Genomic DNA, 6,205 nt, shown 5'->3' on the forward strand with positions numbered 1-6,205 from the left:
TCTTTCTCACTCTCGATGCCCCTTCCCCATTCCCTGACTCACTAATGCCACTACACACACCCACTTAAAATTTCTTCTCTCTTCCCTGCCTCGCTCTTGCCCCTACACACACACACACACACACACACTCTCTCTCTCTCTCTCTCTCTCTCTCTCTCTCTCTCTCTCTCTCTATTCTGAAGCCCTTTTCCTATTCCCTGCCAAAATCTGCCCCCCCCACACACACTCCTGCAGCCCATTGCCTATTTCCTGCCTCACTCCTGTCCCTACACACACACACACACACACACACACACACACACACTCCTGATGCCCATTCCCTATTCCCTGCTGTTTTCCTGTCCCTACAAACACACACACTCCTGAAGCCACTTCCCTATTCCTTGTTTCACTCCTGCCCCTACACACGAATACACACACACATTCTTGATGCCCCTTCCCTATCCCGTTTCACGCCTTCCCCTACAGACACAAACACACAGAGACACAAACACACACACACAACCCTGCTGCCCCGTCCCTATTTCCTGCCTCAATCCTGCTCCTACAGAAACACACACAGGCACACACACAAACACAAAAACACACACTCCTGTAGGCCCTTCCCTATTCCCTGTATCATTCTTGGCCCTAGACACACACACACACACGCACACACACACACACACACACACTCCTGATGCTCCTTCATTATTCCCTGTCTTTCTTCTACCCCTACACACTCACACACACACACACACACACTCCTGATGCCCTTTCCCTGTTCTCTGCCTCACTCCTGACCCTAGACACACACACACACACATTCACACCCATGATGCCCAGTCCCTATTCCCTGCCTCACTCATGACACTACACACGCACACGCACACGCACAATCACACACACACAAACACACTCCTGAAGCCCCCTCGCTATTCCCTGCCTCACACTTGTCCCTACACACGCACCCGCACACACACACACACACACTCGAGAAGAACCTTTCCTATTCCCTGCCTCACTCCTGTCCCTACACACACACACACACACACACACACTGCTGATGCCCCTTTCCTATTCCCTGCCTCACTCGTGCCCGTAAACACACACACACACACACACACAAATACACAATCCTGATGCCAATTGTCTATTACCTGTCTCACACCTGTACTTACAGAAACACACACACTCCTGAAGTCCTTTCCCTATACCCTTCCTGACTCCTGCCCCGACACACACACACACACACACACACACACACAAACACACTCATAAAGCACCTTCCTTATTCCCTGCCTCAATCCTGCCCCTACACACACACATACACACACACACATCCCTGATGCCCCTTCCCTATTCCCTGCCACAGTTCTTCCCCTACACACACACACACACACACACACACACACACTCCTGAAGCCCATTGCCTCTTCCCTGCCCCACTCCTGTCCCTACACACACACACACACACACACACACACACTCCAGAAGCCCCTTCACTCTTCCCTGTTTCACTCCTGCCCCTACACACAAACACACACACATATTCCTGATGCCCCTTCCCTATCCCGTTTCACTCCTGCCCATACAGAAACAAACACACACACACTCCTGATGCCTATTCCCTATTCCCTGCCCCACTCCTGTCCCTACACACACACACACACACACACACACACACACACACACACTCCAGAAGCCCCTTCACTCTTCCCTGTTTCACTCCTGCCACTACACACACACACACACACACACACACACACATTCCTGATGCCCCTTCCCTATCCCGTTTCACTCCTGCCCATACAGAAACAAACACAGACACACACACGCACACACTGCTGATGCCCCTTCCCTTATTCCTGCCTCACTCTTGCTCCTACAGAAACACACACGCACACACACACATACACACACACTCTCCTGAAGCCCCTTCCCTATTCCCTGCTTCACTCCTGCCCCTAGACACACAAACACACGCACATACACTCACACACACACACTTCTGATGCCCTTTCCCTGTTCTCTGCCTCACTCCTGACCCTAGACTCACACACACACTCACACCCATGATGCCCGTCCCTATTCCCTGCCTCACTCCTCCCTCTACACACGCACACACATACAAACACACTCCTGAAGCCCCCTCGCTATTCCCTGCTTCACACTTGCCTCTACACACATACGTACACACACACACACACAAACACACACACACACGATGCCTATTCCCTATTCCCTGTCTCACTCCTGCACCTACGGACATACACAAACACTCCTGATGACCCTTGCTTATTCCCTGCCTAACCCCTGCACCCCACACACATTTCTGAAGCCCCTTCCCTATTCCCTGCCTCACTTCAGACCTCTCTCTCTCTCTCTCTCTCTCTCTGTCTCTCACTCTCTCTTTCTCACTCTCGATGCCCCTTCCCCATTCCCTGACTCACTCCTGCCACTACACACACCCACTTAAAATTTCTTCTCTGTTCCCTGCCTCGCTCTTGCCCCTACACACACACACACACACACACACACACACACTTCCCATTGTCAAATCCCTGTCTCACTCCTGCACACCCCCAATAGACTCAAGAAGCCTCTTCCCTATTCCCTGCCTCACTCCTTACACTACACACACACACACCCTCACACACACACACACACACACACATGCCTGAAGCATCTTCTCAATTCCCTGCCTCACCCTTGCCCCTACAAAAATACAGACACACTCCTGATGCCCATTGCCTATTCCCTGCCTCACTCGTGTCCCTACACACACACACACACACACACACACACTCCTGATGCCCATTGCCTATTCCCTGCCTCACTTGTGTCCCTACACACACACACACACACACACACTCCTGAAGCCCCATCCTTATTCCCTGCCTCTTTCCTACCCCTACACGCACGCACACACACACACACACACAAACACAAACTCCTGAAGACCCTTCTCTATTTCCTGCCTCACTCCTGGCCCTACACACACACACACACACACACAAACACACAATTCTGATACCAATTGTCTATTACCTGTCTCACACCTGTACCTACAGAAACACACATACTCCTGAAGTCCTTTCCCTATACCCTTCCTGACTCCTGCCCCTACACACACACACACACACACAAACACACTCATAAAGCACCTTCCTTATTCCCTGCCTCAATCCTGCCCCTACACACACACATAAACACACACACACACACACACCTGATGCCCCTTTCCTATTCCCTGCCACAGTTCTTCCCCTACACACACACACACACACACACACTCCTGAAGCCCATTGCCTCTTCCCTGCCCCACTCCTGTCTCTACACACACACGCACACACACACACACACACTCCAGAAGCCCCTTCACTCTTCCCTGTTTCACTCCTGCCCCTACACACAAACACACACACATATTCCTGATGCCCCTTCCCTATCCAGTTTCACTCCTGCCCATACAGAAACAAACACAGACACACACACGCACACACTTCTGATGCCCCTTCCCTTATTCCTGCCTCACTCTTGCTCCTACAGAAACACACACGCACACACACACACACACTCTCCTGAAGCCCCTTCCCTATTCTTTGCTTCACTCCTGCCCCTAGACACACAAACACACGCACATACACTCACACACACACACTTCTGATGGCCTTTTTCCTGTTCTCTGCCTCACTCCTGACCCTAGACTCACACACACACTCACACCCATGATGCCCGTCCCTTTTCCCTGCCTCACTCCTCCTTCTACACACGCACACACACACAAACACACTCCTGAAGCCCCCTCGCTATTCCCTGCTTCACACTTGCCTCTACACACATACGTACACACACACACACAAACACGATGCCTATTCCCTATTCCCTGTCTCACTCCTGCACCTACGGACATACACAAACACTCCTGATGACCCTTGCTTATTCCCTGCCTAACCCCTGCACCCCACACACATTTCTGAAGCCCCTTCCCTATTCCCTGCCTCACTTCAGACCTCTCTCTCTCTCTCTCTCTCTCTCTCTCTCTCTCTCTCTCTCTCTCTCTCTCTTTCTCACTCTCGATGACCCTTCCCCATTCCCTGACTCACTCCTGCCACTACACACACCCACTTAAAATTTCTTCTCTGTTCCCTGCCTCGCTCTTGCCCCTACACACACACACACACACACACACACACACACTCTCTCTCTCTCTCTCTCTCTCTCTCTCTCTCTCTCTCTCTGTCTCTCTTTGTCTCTCTCTCTCTATTCTGAAGCCCTTTTCCTATTCCCTGCCAAAATCTGCCCCCCCCACACACACTCCTGCAGCCCATTGCCTATTTCCTGCCTCACTCCTGTCCCTACACACACACACACACACACACACACACACACACACACACACTCCTGATGCCCATTCCCTATTCCCTGCTGTTTTCCTGTCCCTACAAACACACACACTCCTGAAGCCACTTCCCTATTCCTTGTTTCACTCCTGCCCCTACACACGAATACACACACACATTCTTGATGCCCGTTCCCTATCCCGTTTCACGCCTTCCCCTACAGACACAAACACACAGAGACACAAACACACACACACAACCCTGCTGCCCCGTCCCTATTTCCTGCCTCAATCCTGCTCCTACAGAAACACACACAGGCACACACACAAACACAAAAACACACACTCCTGTAGGCCCTTCCCTATTCCCTGTATCATTCTTGGCCCTAGACACACACACACACGCACACACACACACACACACACACACTCCTGATGCTCCTTCATTATTCCCTGTCTTTCTTCTACCCCTACACACTCACACACACACACACACACACACACACACACACACTCCTGATGCCCTTTCCCTGTTCTCTGCCTCACTCCTGACCCTAGACACACACACACACACATTCACACCCATGATGCCCAGTCCCTATTCCCTGCCTCACTCATGACACTACACATGCACACACACACGCACACACACACACAAACACACTCCTGAAGCACCCTCGCTATTCCCTGCCTCACACTTGTCCCTACACACGCACCCGCACACACACACCCACACACACACACACACACACACCCGAGAAGAACCTTTCCTATTCCCTGCCTCACTCCTGTCCCTACACACACACACACACACACACACACACACACACACACACACACTGCTGATGCCCCTTCCCTATCCCGTTTCACTCCTGCCCATACAGAAACAAACACAAACACACACACACACACACTCCTGATGCCCATTCCCTATTCCCTGCCTCACTCCTGTCCCTACACACACACACACACACACACACACACACACACACACTCCAGAAGCCCCTTCACTCTTCCCTGTTTCACTCCTGCCACTACACACAAACACACACACACACACACATTCCTGATGCCCCTTCCCTATCCCGTTTCACTCCTGCCCATACAGAAACAAACACAGACACACACACGCACACACTCCTGATGCCCCTTCCCTTATTCCTGCCTCACTCTTGCTCCTACAGAAACACACACGCACACACACACACACACACACACACTCTCCTGAAGCCCCTTCCCTATTCTCTGCTTCACTCCTGCCCCTAGACACACAAACACACGCACATACACTCACACACACACACTTCTGATGCCCTTTCCCTGTTCTCTGCCTCACTCCTGACCCTAGACTCACACACACACTCACACCCATGATGCCCGTCCCTATTCCCTGCCTCACTCCTTCCTCTACACACGCACACACACACAAACACACTCCTGAAGCCCCCTCGCTATTCCCTGCTTCACACTTGCCTCTACACACATACGTACACACACAAACACACACACACGATGCCTATTCCCTATTCCCTGTCTCACTCCTGCACATACGGACATACACAAACACTCCTGATGACCCTTGCTTATTCCCTGCCTAACCCCTGCACCCCACACACATTTCTGAAGCCCCTTCCCTATTCCCTGCCTCACTTCAGACCTCTCTCTCTCTCTCTCTCTCTCTCTCTGTCTCTCACTCTCTCTTTCTCACTCTCGATGCCCCTTCCCCATTCCCTGACTCACTCCTGCCACTACACACACCCACTTAAAATTTCTTCTCTGTTCCCTGCCTCGCTCTTGCCCCTACACACACACACACACACACACACACACACTTCCCATTGTCAAATCCCTGTCTCACTCCTGCACACCCCCAATAGACTC

The sequence above is a fragment of the Tenrec ecaudatus genome, chromosome X (assembly GCF_050624435.1).
Source record: "Tenrec ecaudatus isolate mTenEca1 chromosome X, mTenEca1.hap1, whole genome shotgun sequence".
NCBI lineage: Eukaryota > Metazoa > Chordata > Mammalia > Afrosoricida > Tenrecidae > Tenrec > Tenrec ecaudatus.